Source organism: Tyto alba, unplaced genomic scaffold (genome assembly GCF_018691265.1).
Source record: "Tyto alba isolate M040663 unplaced genomic scaffold, T.alba_DEE_v4.0 Super-Scaffold_23, whole genome shotgun sequence".
NCBI classification, from domain to species: domain Eukaryota; kingdom Metazoa; phylum Chordata; class Aves; order Strigiformes; family Tytonidae; genus Tyto; species Tyto alba.
The window spans coordinates 10,912,161-10,932,614 of NW_024881297.1; positions in this window are offsets into that span (position 1 = coordinate 10,912,161).

Sequence of the window (20,454 nt, forward strand, 5' to 3'; positions counted from 1 at the left end):
AGAAAAGAAGTAATAGAAGATATTAACTATAATGGGATCTTGGTAATGTTGCATTGAATGTAGTTCATGTTTAAAGTGAAATCTTTTTTTCCCCTTACTGGCTAGTAAATAACTTCTATGGAAAGCTTGATGAGATGCAAATAGTTGCACATAGCATGGAAAATAGAAAATAACAAATACTGTGGTTTACTGAGGAATACCAACTTTTGGTTAAAGAATTTGCTGGCACTTAATGCCTGAATGCTTTAAGGGTATTTGGCTTGCTTACAGATTTTTATCTCATTAGTTCCTGATGGCCAAGAAATTCCTTTTCAAATTCATTTATTTGCTCTAAATTATGCTCATTTATAACCTGAACTCCGGTGTTGCTTTCCTGACTACCTCTCTGACAAAAGCAGTTTGCAAGTTACAGTCCTATCAGACCTGTTACTCTTGTTCAAGTAATGTGGAAGGCCTGTGATAAAATGCTAAGTAAACCACTCACCATTTCAGTTGTATCTTTCAGTGAAACAGGAGCCCTGGTTTATCTCAGCTTTCAGATAAATTAAAGAAGACAGGCCACCTGTCATGGCAGTAATGAGTTTTACCTAAACCCAAAGCTATCCTCTTAAAAGGAAAGATATTTAAGGCTGTCTTGAAAAGTTAGCTGTTTACTTTCTTCAGAGAGAATATTGAAACTAAGAATTTGTATGCTCACTTTTCTAACAAGTTGACTAGTGTAATTTATATAGACCACTGAATACACTTCTTAAAAAATCTATATTGCATCCAAACAGTTTTTCTATTAGGGCTTCTTAGACCATGGAGACAATGGGAAGATTAAAAAAAGAGGTTTCAGATTATAACACTTTTCTGATTTCTTGGTTTTCTTTGAATACTTACGGCTGCTGGTGGTCAGATTTTTTCTGCCTGAATTTTCCTTTGCAAAAACCAGTCGTCAGCTTTGAGAAATTAGACACCTGACGTTTTTTGTTGTGTTTTTCATTTCACATACTTAAAAAATTACTGTGTGTTTTTTTATATTCTTTGCTCCAGAAAGGCTGCATGATCACTAAAATGGGCTACAGTTTCATTTTATTTCAAAAAAGAGGAAAAAATTAGTTATTTAAAGCACAAGTACTAAAATTATTTTCTCACCTTTTGAAAGGAAAATTATTTTAAAATAACTTTAATTGCAGTTTACAGAAGTCCTTACAATGAATACTTCAGTCTGCTGCAGAAGAACAAGTAGCTAACTACTACTTTTCCATAGGCTTCTTGGCCTTTCGACCTTACGTGGCCAAAGGTCACTGCCTCATAATGAAAGAAGTCAGAAGAAAGGAGTTGGGAGTTTTGGATTGGAAGCAGTGCTTTTGCCAGATTAATATATTTGTCAAGCTACTAGTATCCTCTTAATACCATGTTCTTGCATGAAAAATGTTATAATAATACTTGTTTTGTGATTACAGGATAAAAACACTTAAATCCTGTGCAACTGTCTTCAAGCATAGAAAAGAACATTGTTGTGGCATACAGAAAGTAAAATGTATTTGTATGCCTCATTTAGAGGGAATCAGGAGACACGGAAAGGAAGATTGCTCTTTTTTCAACCAACAGACACTAGCAGTACTAAAGATAGACCATTGTCTCAAAATTATTTCCCTGAAACTGTGTGGAAAATTCTGTTTCTAGCCCATGAAATATTTGCAATTTCAAAAGCAATTTTTAATCCACATGTGGATGAAATGAGAAAGTTTAAAACATTTGGGAAGGAAAAAAAGGTGGGAAGACTGTGATCATCTTTCAATTTTTGTTTGGCCAGTGGCTGAGGCACTTATTTCCTATATGGAGACTTAACAGTTCAAATTCCTGCTGCACCATTCTCCCACTTCGGAGGACTTTCATCATCCCCAAGAGACTCTTTTCAGTTTTCTCAGGAGGGTTGTTCTAATTTGCTAAGTCTGTAAACTTCTGAGCTTACCAAAGATGTGGGCAGATCCAAATAACAGTGAACCTTTGCAAGGTAGTAGAAGCTTTCTGCATGGGAAGCAGTGGCTGGTGCTTGGGAATTGTGGAAATGTGTATGCACCACACAGGGAACACGTCAGTTGTGATAGAGCAATAGAAATAGTGTGATTTGTGAGGATAAGATCAGATATAAAACCCAGGATTGGAGAAGGATGGAAAAAGGAGATGTTTCTTACTTATTCTTTGAAATTTAGTGAAAGAGATCTGTGTGGTTTGGGTTTTTTTTTTAACCTTTTTTCATTATGATGAAGGCCCAGCGTCTCCATGCAAGCAAAAAGGGTCAGTGGCTTAAAAGAAGATACACTGTAAACAGTAAAAAGTAATAGTGCAACAGTCATGAAGATTTCCTGAAAGAATACAACTGATTGTGCGGTTGATCCCAGGTTAGCAAAGCAAGCTACTCCAGTGACCTTAATCTAGTGTGTCACCCTGACTCTAGATCTGTTGAGACACTTATGCTTCACTTAAAAATATGTACATTCCAAGGAAGAATACCTGGAGCTCGGTGAAGATATCCAGGTGGCTGTGGTGTTGAAATGTACCCTTCTGTAAACCTAAACCTGCACAGTTATGTGGCAGGAAGGCCAGCAAAAGGCCCCCAAAGTTTGCCTGTCACCATGGTGACTGGTGCTGATCTAATTTCCAATTACAGCAGCATAATTTGGTGAAAGCCAGCGAGGCCATACCGCTGCAAACCTTAGACAATATGTTAACAAGTTTGGAAGATCTCCTTCCTAATTAAAGAGTATCTTGTCTTACTGCTAAATAGGACATTTGTATATCTCTTACAGTAATCCTAATCACATAAAAGTGATCGAAATTTCCTCAGCTTGATGACGTGGTGGTTCCTACATACAGAGCGAGCTGAAAAAAATGTGCTTTGACACTGCAAGGCTAATTTCTCATTCTTTGTGAAAGTTCAGTGTACTTGAGATTTTGCAGGTAGAATATGGCAAGATTTTTAAGATAAAATGCCTACTTGCTCCTCCTTTTCTTTCTTTTTAAAATTTGTTTGGTTTTGCTTGGAAATAATATTTGCCTGCATCTAGAAACGTGTTTCACCATGGCCAAATAATTTACTAATTCTCTGTTAAAGAATATTTGCGTAAAGAAGTACCTTGAGCCAGTTACTTCTATAAACAGGTGTTCAGGGTCCAAGTCTAAATCACTCAGCCTGTGTAACAAATTCTCACACCTGATGGCTGCTTGATGCTGTTGCAGTGCTGCTTAGAATTGTTTTAAACCATCTAGTTCATAATGCAAAAGCTTATACTAAATAATTTACAAACGTCAGCCAAAATTATTTCAGTGAAACAGTATCATATTTACACTTACACACTAACAAAGCAGCTTTTAAAATAGTTGATTTTGATCCAGTATAAGAATTCTATCCTCATCACTCTAATGTGGACACGTGCAGTGTGTAGTAGTCTTTTGCTTCTTACAAACAGATCTGAAGAAAACAGTCTAAGCTGGACATAATTAAGGATAATAGAGTGGGAGAAGAAATCAACAAAGGGCAAAAAATAACTATCATGCATATTTAATGAGTTAAAAATTGTTCATCACAAAAAGTCATGAGCATATCCTGAAGGTCCAACAGACTCTTCATCTTATTTTGAGGTAGCACTGCTACAAACTGTAGTTTAGATCTTATGTTATTTTTTATAATGAAATAGAGAAGCATTACCTTGGGGGAAAATGTAAATAAAACTATCAGTTTGTCTATTGATTAGGAGTTTATTATTGCACATTACAAAATGAGTCTGCTGTCTAGTGTCTTAAGATAAAATCTAACAAATAAGTATTATATCTTTTTAAATAGTAATATTTTTTGTGATCATGATATAGAATATACTTATGCAGGCAGAATTTGCTTCTTGGTGCATACTGGCCTTTTTTCAGCCGGAGTACTTAATTTGCAGAGCGTGCTGTAAAGTGCATACTTAAGTTTCAGTAATGGATGAAGCTTGGATGCCTTCCAGTTTAGAAAATTTGTCATGTATAGCTGATACCTATTAATCATTACTGGTCAAAAGTTCATCCTCTGAAAACTAACCTTAAAAAAAAAAAAAGGCTGTGGGCAGGAAAGCTACTGGTATGCTCCCAGAAAGCTACATGAGATGCTAGGCTGAGAGGAAGGAATGGCCATAATCTATAGGTCCAAAGGGTCAGAGGGAAGAGGCATGAAGTATCACTGATGTCAAGCAGAACCTGAAACAATTTAAGATGGGAGACAGGAAATCTGGTCAAACCTGCATTGCCAGGAGAGGGGAAGGGAGTCAGGGGTGAGAAAGAAATTAAATTTTTAGAAGTGAGAGAATAGATGTACGTCTTCCCCAAGGCATCGGGGGACCAGGTAAACAGAAGGAGACTTAGCAGGGAATAACTTCAGATCTTCAACTACCCTTTTGGAACAGCAATTTGGGTAAACCTGAATGAGAACCAGATGCCAAACAAATCCCATGAGGTTATGGTCACTAACAATTACTCACAAGTAACTGTAAATCTGCTGTCAGGAAATTACATTTATGGAAGGTAGTACAGTGTCATTCCTTCATACAAGGACGTAATCTTTAGTTTGATACTCTTGAAGGGTGAGGGAGAATAAAGAAAAAAAAAGAAAAAACCCCAACAAAATCCAAACACCTTAAAATTCAAGTGTTTTGAATTGTCTAGTACAATTGATAAACTGACTGTTTTAGGAGCAGGGGAGTCTCATCATTTAGTTGATAGCTGCAAGGCAGCCACATTTTTATTTTAAAAAACCTCTAATTGTTCTTAGTTTCACAAGAAATAACTATAAGCATTCAGATTTCATTTTATCCAAGTCATCAAAAAAACATCTTGTTTCCCTTTTGAAGTTTGGATTTTTCAAACACAACTCTGAAGCATCTGATGTCCTGTTGCTACTTGAGCAAACAAGATATTTAGGGGAACTGTTTCATAGTATAAAAGTTGCATTTATAACAGCTGAAGACCTATTGCCCTACTCATATCTATTTTTATCTATGAAGTAATTTACTACTGTGGGAGGACAATTAATTCTGAGGACTAAGAAGACGAATATACAAATATCTGAGTTGATAAGATTAATAAGGTATAGTATAAAATGTAATTTTTCTCTGCTGTTCCAAAATTGGTGCTCATCTTTTCTCCTGTTCTCTGTATTTGCACCATTGCAAAGGATTGCGTGTTCGAAAGAGAAGGAAGGGAAAAGAGATAACAAAGTCTTTCCAGGCCTGTGGGGTGTTACCAGATAACCTGCATGTTGTGGGTGACAACTGTTTAATTATTTAATCAGAACACATTGTACAGTTATATTTAACGCAGTCGGTAAGAATATCTTCTGAGTGAAACCTAGTTCTGATGGACTCACAGTACAGGTCTAAAATGTTGTTTGCAAATTGTCTCTTGGATAAATAAAATTTACCGAAGTTCAGCCTAAAATTAACATTTGTCAATGATATAAACAAATGAAAATGACCTTTTATATAAATACTCTTAATTGTGGTTTACTACATTTGTCACCAATGAGTCTTAGTGTGCATTTTTTATGAAAAAGCTCACCAAGGCATAAAATAAGTCTCAGATCAGAAAAACTATGTGTAAACTTTAACTACGGTCTAAAGCTTTATGAAATATTTTTGTACTGGTATATTGGTCTAGAATTTTGCACTTGCAATAACTTTTTAGGTTGATTTCACACCTGACTTTTGTTCTGCATTGGTAATCTCGAATTTTATTGCCTGGTTGTCATAATAATGTCCTCAAAGGTTCCCATTTAAGTGTTCACGGTTGTCTCTGGATCTTGTTTCATTCTAAGTCTTATTTCCTAGATGACACTTGACTTGATTGTCATTTTGAATCTTCCCCACAATTTTAAAGTGGGTTTGTTCTCTCTCTTATCTTAAAAATAATTAGAAGCCTGGCGTCGAGTATTATAATATTTTGTATATTGAACAAAATTTTTCATGCATAATGAAGGAAAGGCTCCAAGAGGTGCATATCTGGTTACCTAATGAATATTCAGGAAAATATTCAAAAAGAATTTTAAAAAAGAAATGTCAACTGATTGTAGATTATCAAAACTGCTGATTTGCTCAGAAATAATACTTACCCTTATTCAGTACTGCATTCTCTCATTCAGACTGCTAAACTGCTGGAAAATTATATTCTTCTCTCTCTGCCCTCCAAGTAATGTTTGTATTCAGCTGTAGAACTGTATCTGGCAACACTGGTACAAAACTTCGGTTGGTCGAATTACCTGACTTGTGTTTTGATCCTAAATGTGTTATCACATCTCACATGTACATCTAGTTTGAAAGAATTAGCACTTTACTGATTTATTTTAACTAAAGCACCAAAGCTGTAGCTGAACTGAATATATCCCTTACAGAAACCCAAGCATCTTCAAAAAATTGTGTATTCCAGGGGTGTTGCTAACACCTTGCTCTGATCATTGCCAGTATCTGTCACTCATTGATCCAGACTCTCCAGATACTTCTGACATTCTCTACAATTATCAAAGTCACCCTCAGGGCAAGAGACCCACAAATAGGCAGTGAGCTTTGTTCCTCACAGCTTTCTGCTCAAGAGCTTCTTTTTTCTTTTCAGTGCTGAAGTTGGTGGAGTTGCAATGCTGTATAAAGGCGAAAGGTGTCCTCTGCAGCTGCAACATCTGAACTCGTGTGTGTCAGTATTAATTTCCTTGCCCTCAGGGCTTAATTTTAATCCTTTCTTCCACTTGAGTGTTTCCTAGGCCAACGCTTTTGCATGTGCTACTCTCTTATTTAGAGCTGCCCTTAGAGGCTGCCAACTGTAAGGTATCAACACAGCCTAGGACAAACAATCCAAACTCCAGCTGAAGATTACTCCAACACTTGATATTTCTGGATTTGTGGGTGAGAATTTACAGAAATGTTTATTTCATTTGTTCTTGGGGGTTTTTTTGCATAATTTTATTCTATTAGTCATGGCAGATTATTATGCTGGCAAAGCACCGGGGAAGGCTCTCTGAGACAATGCTGATATCTCAAAGGCTCTTATGACTTCATGGACATGTGAGAGAGGAAGATCGGTGTACCTGCAGCACATAGAATTCTTTCTCAATATTGAGTAGTAAGTGATTCGAACTAACAAATACTTACACTGACCCCTGGGTCACCAGATTCACTCTTCACACTAGCTTTTAAAGCTCCTGAAACAAGAGGCAGGTCTTCCAGTACACCTTTAGAGGTTTATCCTTTTGCAAGTCACTACTGAGAGAATGTGTATATATTAATTTATTCCTTTTGAGTGCTGTTAGGACTGTGCTCATGTATTAATTCTCTGTTTTAATAGTAAGGCTCCCTGTCAACACTTTTCCCATTATATCGTTGTGTAGGTTATTGGTTTTCTGTACCAGTGCTTCCATTTCCTCACTGTAAAAATTGATACTCGTGTCTGTTGGCTGAGGAGACCTTGCAAGCTGCTCATGGCCCATAATAAATGAAAAAAACATGTGTGTCTGCACGTGCACACATATGTCTGTCTGCCCTCAGGAAGGAAGACAGTGGAAAGGGAAGAAGTTTGGTTTATATTTCCCATCTTGGCAGGGATTTGGACTTGGCAATGAAGCTGATGTATGCAACTAACTGCTTTTGTATACTATTTTTAAAGACTTGTTGTATGACACTGTGTACTACAGTGACACTGTTTCCCAAAGCAGACAGCCCTGTTTGAGTCGACTAGCTTTCAAAGAGAGGAAGAGGCTGTGAGGTGTGTATTGGCAATGAGAATTCTGGCCCGACTTCTCAAAGGGGCTGGACTGCCTTAGCCCTACACTTACTTGTTTTTTCCTTGACCTAACTCAAATTGGGTTTGGGCCTTATTTATTCATTTATTTCTCCCTCTTCCTTTAAAAACCAGAGTAGAAATTACGAGCCTGAACACCCTTGGAAATATGGGACCCAGGAGCTAAAACAAGCAGTTGCACTGCTGCACGTGGAGAACAAGAGAAGGCTGAGAAAAGCAGTGGCTCTGTTTCTTCCTTTCCAAAGTCACCTTTATTTTCTGCTCACAACTATTGCAGCGCAGCATCTCAATGAAAGTGCAGTGAGATTCTCCAGAGTGAAAGAGGCCATCTCTTTCCTTCCTGCACCTCCTCTAGAAGACAAGTCAGGACGCCAGGCTGGGACAGAGGGTGGGGCCCAGGCAGGCTCCAGCGCTGCCCTTCCCACCCAGCAGCACCGGGGCTCAGCTCCTCTGCCCGCAGCTCCAGCTGGGATGAGACTTCCAGCACCTTCTCTGTGCAAAAAGACGAAACACAGCCAGAGAAATAGGGCAGCTTGCTATCCCCATCTGTCTATATAATATGAGAGGTGGTGAGGTTTGGGCGGGGGGAATTGCTGTTGCGTTTTAATTTGGAATGCGGTGAGTGAATGCTTTGAATCCCATGATACATCTATAGCAGAAACTTAATTCTGCATTTTCTTGAGAATCGTTTGCCTTTGATTTTGAATATTTCCACCAGTTTTTCTTGGGGGTATATAATAAATGAAGGACTGTCTGAGGGACCCTTGTTTTGTGAATGAAATTCTGCTGTGAACCTCATTGAAGGAGTCAGCTTTCATTTAAATGGATGATGGATATGTTAAAGAAGTGCTGTTTGACCATCCGGTTGCCTAGTAAATGGGGAGATTTATCCCTGGCAATCTCATCAGTGAGCTGGAGTAGGACCTTCCATCAATTTTCAACACAATTTATTTCTTCTGTGTACCTTGTGTCAATTTATCACTACAAAGGACTATGAGGAGAAGCAGGTTAAGAAGTCTGTCTTAAATTGCAAAAAAACCCCATGAAATTGGGAGTAGGACTGAAAACCTATTGTTAGTTTATGTCATTGTGCCTGTATACTGCAGGTGTATGTCTGTACTTGAATGTGCCGTCATGCTTAAGCACAGGTAGGAGGAAGAAGTTTAGGAGTGCTATTTCAGCCTTTACTCAGTCTCCTGGCTTTTATCCATTTTGAAAACAGACCTGTGACATTGTTCATAAACTGCTTACAGATCTTTAAAATAACCTTTGAGTAATATTATGTCTGGAGTGCCCCAGACAGTGAAGCTTGAAGAGCTATCCTACAAGTGAGTTTAAATATAAGGTCACGTAATGATATTGCAAGAATTTGAGCATAGGAGGATTTATATCTGATATCCCATCTTGACTTTTTTTTTTAATATTTATTTTATAGACATGAAACTAACCCCCAGAATTCAGGAATGTGCTTCACTGGGCCATATTCAAGCAAAAAATATTTTGATAATAAAAATTACAATGAACACAATACTAACAAATTCATTTTGCATTTAGAGACATTTTCCTAAGAGGGGTGGACTGAAATTTCAAAGACAGGCCTTCCTACCCACAACTAGACCATTTTGTCACTGGCCCCAAACTGTGAAGGTTAAAAGCATGAATGCCTCTCTCGGCGTGTCCAGCCTGCCCTCCTGCCTGTGTTCAGTGGCAGCAGAACTCCAACAGCTTTGTTTCCTAAATTACTTCTATCTGTTGGAGGCAGGCAAATTTTTTCTTTCAGTTTCAACAGGAAGGCTACTTCAAGAAGGCTTCGCCTGTTCTGTTTTGTATGAACATGCCTTCAACTTTTCAGAAGAAATTTTGGGGAGCGTGGGCAAGCAGAGCTCAGTCAGGTGGCACTGGGAGAAAGAAGTCTCACATAGCCAGTGAGACAGACCAACCCACCTGGGATGTGGTACTGTACTGGAATGAAATGAGACTTTTTTCCCCATGCAGCCAGTGCTGTTTATCTCCATCTGCTATTCTCAGACAGCATGGGAACAGCCTGCCCTGCTGTCTCTGCCCTATTTGTATATGTACATTAGCTGTATTTCTCTATCCTCGTACCTGGCTGATAGGCTGGATGAAGGAGAAGTGCCTGTGAGCTATTCTGCTAAATTCCAGGGTTTTACTGAATTGATTGGGCTTTTCTTTTCTTATCTGTTTCACTAGCTGTGAAGATGGGTTTTCAGGGCAACCAGATGTCATTATGCTTCATATTGAATTGCCATTTAAGTATGAAGTAACTTGATATTTGTTCCCTTGTTGTAATTGATCACTCCACTTTTTTCTTGAGTGTTGTGACCATGGATTGTAGTTTGGTTTAAAGCCAGGAGACAGGAATGGCAGGACTTCAGATAGGAGGAAAGCAGTTTGGAGTTTTACCTCTTTTGCAGAAAGTTTCAAGTTACATAATTGGACCCACTGGCTGTCTGAGAAGAATAGATCAGGCACAGGTAGGATTTGTTAAAACCATACATTAAAGATACAAGAAAGTCACTTGTGAGGGATAAGTAGTCAGATATCCGGGAAGCCTCTAGAAACAGGCAGAGATTATGTATTGCTCCCATAAAGAGAGCACGTCAAAGAGAACAAGATTAATCAGATGCTTTTAGGTGTCATTGCCCATAGAATGTTACTGTTAACTAAGTAATGTTACTGGAATCTGTCTGCTGGTTCTCCCTACCTGTGTAAATCACTCCGGTCCTTCTAAATGAGGCTGATTTAAAGAAAAGCATTGTCATTGCCCACACGCAAGAGATTACAGAGCAGACAGCGGAAGAGTTACATGTCTCAGTTTTTTGAGCATTTCCTGTGAGAAAATGGTAAAGGAGGAAAGCAGCTTCTGATTTTGGGAGGAGTGGGGTTAAAAAAGGAAGAGTGTCTTTAATTACATAAACAGGCTCACACTCTACATAGTTCCCTACAAATATTTCTTCTTTTGTTATGGAAGTATGGTGTTAACTAACAACAATGAATTGTTATTTATGAATACTAAAGCTAGATTAATAAATTAGTTCACTTAAATTCAAAGATGACAAGCAGTTATTCTCTGAGGATGAAAAAAGAAAAATCTTTCGTTTTAAACAATATTGTCCTTGCAGCAGAGTACTTATCACATTATCATACCTCCAAACTGACAGGTTACACTGATCACATCTATCTAATATGTAAGTCAAATTCATCAGTACTTGGATGAAATATGGGAGTTTGATACTAAGGAACCAAGTTCTTGTGGAACTTGGCTGCAAAGCTCCCGTGAACTTCAGAGGTACCAGGTTTTTACTAATGTTAACAGGTTTGTGTGGCCAGGACATTGGAACTGTGTTCTTAGCATGTGCTTAAAGAAGATTATAGCATGCTTTTGTTTGACAAACCTTAAGTTTAGCATACAGAACAAATATCTCTAAATACATCTTTTTAAAGCCAGCTAACAATAACTTCTATTTCTGTTGACAGACACCTTTTAACTGCTCTACAAAAATGAGAAGGCAACTTGTCCAAAAAGCAGGTAGGATGGAAATCCCTGTATTTTCTAAATCTTAAGGTTTTAGAGTCTCATAGACAACTGCCATGCATCCTTTAGATTCTAAAAGTTCGTGAAGAAATGCTAGGTATAGTGTTACAGGGACAAAAGTTCTTTTACAAGGTAGTAAATGAGTTTTTCCACTAATTAGATACAATTTATTGTATTGAGAAATATTTGCTGAACTTGATGCTGAGGCAATACAAAAAAAACCCACACTGTTTTAAATATAAGAAATATCCAGAAATATTCTGTATTATATTTGTTGATCAAAACCATTGTTAATTATAAAATATCTTAAGAAGAGACATTTTCCTTTAAAATCTTCCAAAGCAAAAAAGCACAGCATGCAGGATTTTTCCTAACTATTAATAAGCACCTAAGGTTAATCCTAAGGGTATCAGCTGCTCTCGGTCACTTACTAATCTCCAGAAAATAACCTCTACCTGCTTATTACTGCTTCAATTAATGTTTGGTTTACTCAGTTAAGAGTATCCTATTATTCCGTAGCAGACAGAGCAAAAACTGACAAAAGCATGCCAATAGCCAGCTGTAAGCTTCCTGCTACTGCCAAAATGCCATAAATTACATCTCATTTCAGGGTAGATTTTTTCAATTAAAACCTAGGTGGGGGGGGGGGGGGGGGAAGTGAATGTTTATTGAGATCTAGAAATGCATTTTATTTGTTGGGAGGGGTTCTTTATTTGGGTTTTTTTCTCTGAACATCATGGTGGACTTAGTTTTATATAATAGTTTAGGTAGCAATTCCAAGACTCTTGATTCCCTTGCTATTTTGTATCTCCATTAAGAGAATGTGTAAAAGTGTATGCTTTTAGATAAGCAACACTAATTGCATTTTTTTATGTCTTCTTGGAAAAATTAATTCATAAGAAATTAGAAATTGTACCTAGCAAACTATTGAGGCACAATTTATACTAAACATGCAAAAGATGACGTACAACCCTGTGCTACTTAAAGAATAATTTTTTCACTTAAGAAAAGCTTGTAGAAAATCATAATATCAATCTAAAGGTTTGTAGTATTTACTGTAAAATGTGTAAATCCAGTCTGAGACATACGAGTGCTACAATTTCTAGTATTATGGGGGAAAAAAAGACCATGAAACAAGTATTTAAGATGGAGGAATTCAGGCCCGTGTACTGGAAGGCAGGGAGACCCTGAGCATAACCCAGTGTGAGTTTTCAGGTGTAATTAAGAAGGTTAATGCAAATGTTGGATGTATAACCAAGACAGAAACTAGAAGTAGGATGATCCTACATTTTTGTAGCTTTGGTAATGGCAAGCACAGTTACTGGCAGTGCAGATTTCTAATATTTATGATAATAAGAAAGATATTCAATTTAGGGAGAGTTTAGAAAACAGGGAACGTAAAGGTTTTGATAAAATGTTATTATGTGACATATTTCTGTTATAATAAACTTTATAATGCACTTAAGGCTAATTAGGTAGTTAGAAATATGTGAGTATATCTATATTACAGTAGTGGTATTCTCCAGGTGAGAACTGGCCACATAACGTCTGCATGGTTGTTCAAATTAAAGATCTCAATAATTGCCAGAGGAACTAAGTCAAAATAGCTTGCATCTTGGCTTATCAAAGCACATAGCTTAATAAACTCATCTACCTGTTGTGAAACTCAGTGCTGTAAATGGAGAATAACCAGTAGCTTGCAAATATAAGCTATGATGAGGGCTTGTATGCACACTGCAGCCTGAAATGAATTGCTGTCCTTGTTCAGGGTTTCCAAACATGCTATTAGAGTGGGAAAAGAACACATTTTGATGAGGGAGTTGCTTCAGTGTTGTGGGCATTGTTTTTTTAAATAAAGGACTTCAGGGTTTGATAATGGGAGACTTACAATAGTCTCTTTGTGGTGGGCTCTTTGTGACAATGTGATTATTCTGTGATCTAAAACCTCCCTTTCTGCCTTCAAAGCAGCTACAAATTATAGAAGGTTTTGCTGTAAAGCCTCTTCCTCTCAAAAGCTATATGCTTTAAAAAACAACAAAAAAAAAAAAAAAAAAAAAAAAACCAGAAAAAAGCCACAAAAAACACCCAGAACAAAACAACAAACAAACAAACCCAACCCAAACAAGTTACATAGTTTAGATCCAAAGTTTGTTTCCTTTGTTATTTAGCTTCTGGTCTTGCAAACTCAGAGCCAGGGGGCAGTTTCATGTGTGTGATGATTCGATTGATCTCAGCTGCTGGGGGCTGGGCAGCACCTTCCCCAGGTGCTGGTGCCAGTCGGGGCAGCTGAGCATCACCTGATTCTCATCAGGCCTTAACACGCTGGTTTGCACACAGGTTTAGTAGACAAAGCTAACTTGAGCGTGTGGAAGCTTTAAAAGTGCACTGGCAAGTCTGTGAAAATGTGTCACTACCTGTAGAGGTAAGCAGCTCTTCTTTCTCTGATTTTCAATGATTTTAGTAAGTTTTCTCTCAGTTTTTTTGTATTTCTAAACTTGGGAAGGTTTGTCTTGTTGATAACCCAATTGAGTATCTCTCAAATTAGCCTGAAAAAATTTATTCCTTGCTTAGTTTCTGTTTCGTATTGTAAATAGGTGTTTGTTTTCTGGTTGGGAGTGTTTGTTTTCCTTTTCTTTATAAACTACATGACTAGACAAAATATTTGTGCCTCTACTTAGAAATACCAGGAGCCACAGATGATGTAATGCTGTTTTGCGAAGGGAAAGAACAAGAAAAAGCTCTGTAGCATTCCATTTCTTAGAAGATTAGGGTTTTGATACAAAAGCCAAGTTTATTTTAGCTAGCGCTCCTACCATGTTGTGGCTGTGCTCCTAGCTAAAACCTGCCGTGATAACAGCACTGTGCAGGGCGTGTTTTTGGCTGTGATACAAACCAGTAGCTTCTGAGGTGCTGAACCCTTAGAGGACACCATGAGAGGTCTGATTTCTGACCTTGGGAAAAGCTTACTGCTTCTGTGGAACAGTTGGAGTTGTGGTGTCTGTGCCTGGAGGGTAACAGTCTCCTGTGTTGGTACCACTGAGGTTCCTTGTGTGCCCAAGGGCATGCAACATGAACAGTTGAATCTAAAATACCTAGTGATGTTCAAACTTGCCTTGAACTTGTGCAGACATATTCTGATTTTATATCACTAAATAAATCAGTATAGCTGTTATCTCTTACTGATTAAGCTATTATCAAGGTTAAGGCAGTATTTGTATTTTGTAGTCATACTGAGTACCTTTGCATATTACTTTTTAAAGGACAACTACAATTATATGTGACTATTTTTTGAAAAAACTTTAAAGCATCAGGTTTCAAAGACTCAAGCTGTAAGTGACAACTTCTTTTTTTCAAACTTTGTTATTGTGTGAGTGGGGGAATTGCTTCTGATTTGTCATAGTGACTATAGAATTATACAAAGAAATACCAGTTGGTTGGGTCTGAGTCCCTGACGGTGTGTGGAGCTGGCTAAAGGAGAGAAGCAGTAGGATATATTCTAGGTTTATTTACAATTTGGTGTAGTGATAGCACTTTATACCTCCTGAGAGCCTCCTACCCATTTGTGTTAACTTTGCTTTGTGTTCGCTGCTGTACCTGTGCACTGTGCACAGCTGGTTCTGCTTCCACCCCTGATTGCTTGTGTTTAAAGTGCCTGTGAGCCCTGGGGTGTGTTGTGGACCTTGCAAGTTGCTATCAAGTATGGTCTATAAAATCATTGCCCCTTTTCACAGAAGTGGTTCCTGAAGATGCATGATGATTGTTTCAGTCTGACACTGTACTTAAACAATTTCTTTACTGAGGTATGCAATCAATAAATAGAGAAGAGAGCTCAGTAGTATAGAATGAAGTAAAGAGCACTAGTAACATCAATAGCCAAATTTTATCAGGTTATCGTAAATTTTATATGTTGTATAATGTTGGTATTTGTCTTTTTATATCGATCAATCAGGAGCACTTGAAAAAGTTATCTTTATTTTTTAATTTTTGTGGAGAACAAACTAGCAATAAGAGTTAGATTTAACATAGTGCCGCCTAAATATATGCATTGTTGAGGGACTACTGCTAGGTAAATGTTGTTATTGATCTGTTGATGGTGATTACTTCTGGACAGGGGACTTAGAAGAAACCAAGACTGTTACAGAAGGCTCATACAATGCCTGTAGTGTCTGATTCATCTCTTGCTTTATTATTGACTCACTATATATAGTCAATACATGCATAAAGTCAATTATTTATATATAGATTATCTAGCAGTATAGTACTACGGAGATCAATTGATAGATCTTCTACATTTGCTGGAGGATTAGTATTTTGCTTTCCATGAATAGTTGAGGATCATGGGAGAAGAATTCTGCCAGTTTTGTGGTGTCTTACATGTGATGCTTTGATCAATGAGTGGTGGTGACCCCACCTAAGCAAAACTGCTTAAAAGAGGTTTCCCTCTTTGAGAGCGCTCATTCTCTCTTTCTTTCTCTTTTTTTAAATACTTCTATTCCAGCCTTGCATTTGTTTAATCTTACTGTGAACAGTCTTTGCAAAATTGCCTAGCATTTACTTACATTGTGCTGGTTCTTGATAGTAGAATGATTGTATAAAATGTGTGTGTCAGATGTACTCATTAAAAGGCAAAAGTGACTCTCTTCTTGGGGTGGTAGGGTGGAAAAACAAACAGAATGAGACACTGCATTAGTTATTTCTTCTGCCTGTGCTCTCACTGAGCAGCATCTTTCTAGTCATGTCTGCAATACCTCTACTGTGTCTTGGAATGTGCAACAACTAATTTGGGTGCATGTGCAGGGCACATGCACTTCCTACTGTGGACATTCATGTCAACAAATATATACCTTGTATATGGTTTTCTGTAGATGTTATAGGCTTGGTCTTCTGAAAGACTTGAGTCAGAAACTAGTTTCTCAAAGTTGGGGCATGAGAAAAGTGAATTTTTCAAGTCTCTTGCTGTTTCTCTACAGCCATGTGGTGACCAGAGTAGGCAAAAAACTGCATGCTGAAATGTTAGAAGGGGAAAAACCTTAGTAAGATGTGTTATGCTGTGTTAAGGGTAACCTGACACTCCCCAGGGGGATGGATTCACCTGATCTAGTCTAGCCTAGATATTGATTTGGGCTGTGGGAGACCTGTGGTCAAGTGCTGGCTTTGCCTGTTGCCCCAGGCTGCCTGGGGCATGTGTGCCCCAGGGTTTTTTTTTTGGCACTACCCTCCCATGTGGTGCCTGGAGCCCAGGCTTGGGCCTGTCTCCAGAGTCCTGCCTGCAGCCAGCTGGTTCCACTACCTGAATGAGTGCTCATCACATCTTAAGTATCTGCTTTGTACCACCGAAGTAGATGTCTGTGTTGAAAAGCTGTTTTTCCTGTCAAATCAGTTCTTTCCTTTGGAAGAGAACCTTTTTGTCAAAAACAAACAAAACCTCCAGGTGAACCCTGGTCTACTCTTAGTTACTTGACATATAAACCCTGAAAAGTGCTTCCATTCTCCTCCCCCCTGGGCTGTTTTGAGTAGCTTGGTAATATTACAAGCATCTACATTAAGACTCTTTTGTCCTGTGAATCTGAATAACTTTCTCATAAACTTTAGCATAAATGCAAATACTGTAATAAGACGATGACTAACACTAGAATTTTTTTAAAGATTACATGTGGGTAGAGGTATTTCGTGGTGATAAAAAGGGATTATTTTCAAATATTTAGCTTCAATGGTAGAGTACTCTTATTTTTCTGCTTTACAGGGAAGCTAAGCAAGTAGGAACTATTTCTCACTTCACAGAATAAGAATTTCAGAAAAGCACTGCCATGATCTAGCAGTGCACTAAATTGTTCTAATTTTTTTGTAAGAAACACAAGTATCTTTGTTCCAAAGAAAGATATGGATCAGGTTCCCTGAATATTGGAGTGTTCATATGACTCCCTAGAGCAGAATAGCATCACTCACTAGGAGCCAACTAAATCCTCTTTATATTTAACATACAACAGTTAGAATTTTAACTTAGATTCTCTGATATCTGTGTCAGAGCAGATGGTGCAGATAAGATGGGTAGCATCTGGTTTCACAGGTCCTAAGCAGACATATCACTGCATCAGTGTAGCAGCATATCACATGCCAAAAATCCCCACTATGTTGTTGAAGATAAGCCTGTGTGGAAAAAACTCTGAAACAAATACAGGACAACTTCAAGTCCATTCCTAGTAGAATATTGAAATGTTGGTTTTGGTTTTAATTTGTTTAAACTTCTTTCATGTTTCTTCATCAAAACCAGAACAATTTGAATAGTTTCTGCAGGGCTCAGGAATCTTCAGGGATGGATTCAACTCAGATTCCTAAATTGGATTACACTTAGGAAAAGAATAATAGCACTAAAACATAACAGTACAGAGTGAAAATTGTGACTCTTAAAAATAAAATGGTATCAGCCTGATTTCAGTTTCTTATTACTTCTGACCAATTCCACTGTTCTTCCTGTATATTATCTTTTATTTAATCCATCAGTCATCAAATATTTCCAAAAAAAACATGCAATTTTCTCCTTTAAAGTATGAGAAATGGCCAATTCTTAAAGTCACCCAACTGTTTTTGGATTTGTAAATATCATAGAACCATAGAATGGTTTGGGTCGGAAGGGACCTTACAGATCACCCAGCTCCACCCCCCCCTGCCCCGGGCAGGGCCCCCTTCCCCCAGCCCAGGGTGCTCCCAGCCCCGTCCAACCTGGCCTTGAACCCTTCCAGGGAGGGGGCAGCCACAGCTGCTCTGGGCACCCTGGGCCAGCACCTCACCCCCCGCACAGGGAAGGATTTCTCCCTTTTATCTTATCTAAATCTTCCCTCTTTCAGTTTAAAACCGTTACCCCTCATCCTATCCCCACACCCCCTGACAAAGAGTCCCTCCCCACCTTTCCTGCCCCCCCCTTTAAGCACTGGGAGGCTGCTCTAAGGTCTCCCCGGAGCCGCCTCTTCTCCAGGCTGAACCCCCCCAACTCTCTCAGCCCGGCCTCCCAGGGGAGCTGCTCCAGCCCCCCGAGCATCTTCGTGGCCTCCTTTGGACCCACTTGAGCAGGTCCGTGTCCTTCTGATGCTGAGGGCCCCAGAGCTGGACACAGCACTGCAGGGGGGGATCTCATGAGAGCAAAGGGGAAATATAGGGAGCAAGTCTCCAGAGTGGCAGTAGCCACTTGTTAACAATTTTAACAATTGTGGGTAAGCAAAGAGTTATCAAATACTCTGATAAAGAATGGATCTAAAAAAAATTTTGCTAGTTTCATAGTAAAGTTGTTAGATTGCAGATTTGATAAAAACAAAACCAATAGATAAAATGGGCCAAATTGCCATGGAAGATCAAATTTATGTAATCCATCTTGATGTAGAATTTATTGGAGCAAAGATCTAAAGAAAATATTTGACATATCAGCCATTTGTGAAATAGAAGTTAGTGATAAAATCTGGAAAGATATGTCAATACCTTATAACTTGTTTGTATTTTGTTTTTTAAAAATCCTTTTGTATTCCTAAATACTTAATGGACATCATTTATTGCTATATTTCTGTATTGTGGTAAAATACATGCCATTTGCTTTACCTTAAGGTTTCTTTAAGTTCCATTGACTTACTTTCTTGCCTAGTCTGCATACCTACCAACTTTCACAGGTGGGGAGATGCATTCTAAAATTGCAAGGTTTTTTTCCCCTTGAGTGACAGTTAGGGAAGCCCACACCTCTCAGACCTGTGCGGTGAACAGTGGCTCACAAATGTGCTCTTGTTCTACTCTTCAGACTTCTTGTGTCTGCTCCACAGAGAAGTGAACGGGCAGCTCCTTTGTGTACATGAAAGAGTTAAAGCTTTCTAGCCATCTCTCCTGTCAGAGTGGTTTTTGCCTGGAGTACAGTGGGCTGCTTGCATGGCTGGCTGGCTAGTCTACCTGAGCAGACCTCTGAGGGCAGCTATTGATTCTGTAATTCTCTCTGATGTTGGTAGTGCTCATGTGAACAACCTTGTTGACCTTTTCCTAATCTAAAGAGCACTAAGAAGAGATGGTACTAGCCTATTCATTTCAAAGAACCCAATGCATGGTTTGGGATTTACTTGTTTAAGACGAAAGGAAGATTACAGGCAGTAGAATATTAGATAAATTAGCAACATGACCTACCTGGGCATAAGTTTGTCTATCTTCTATAAAATCAGGAAATGTCACAGAGGGAACACCTGCAACATGAAGGAGAGAAGGAAAACTGGGCTATGCACTCCGTAAACATGCCTGGGTAGCTGCTTGGCCACCAGAAACCAAGCAGATTAAGTGTGTGTATACTGAAATGTTTTTGAAATTTGACTGAGAAGAATAAAAGGCTTTCTGTTTCTGTATCTCTTCAGAGGTGTACGTAGCCATTGGGATATCGTTACATTTGTACTTAAGTACAGTTTTAAAAGATGGACATTGTAAACTTCATAGAATGTTGCATATATTTATACAAATATGAATGTATGAAATAGCGGTTTCTAGCCTTTGAGCATAGCCTTTACTGTCTCTTAATTGATGTGTAAGGCAATATCTGTTTCTGCTCTGGGATATCATGTGTGGTTAGAGAATTTATCCCTGTTTTTCACGGACAGCCACTGGATATGCTCATCGTTTTCTAACTGTGTTAAATTGACTCGGAAAGCACATTGGTTCAAAATATGCCTCTCCCAATACAGCTGTCTAGTTCTCCCTTTGTGTTCTGGAGCAATTATTGTGAGGCCCGTGAGATGTTAACTTTCCTGGAGAGAAGAGGGAGGGTTGGGTTTGCTGTTGTTCCATGCCTGTGCTAATCAGGCAGTCTGGGAATGCATTTAAAGGCAAATGCTGCTCAGAATGGCGTGGGTGCAGGAGCACATGATTTTAGGTGACTGCCTTTCCCCTTCGCTCCACAGACCCTGGCTGGGGATGGTGGTGCTGAGGTACTTGGCAGAAGTGCCCAAGAGTGGGTCTATCTGGAGCCTGTAGCCAGACACCAAAGACTTGTTGTTTCTCCCTCTCCTCATGGTAGGATACCATTTTGTCTGGGCAGAGTGCTTTGGATCTGACGCTAATGCTTAAGATTACGCAAGAGA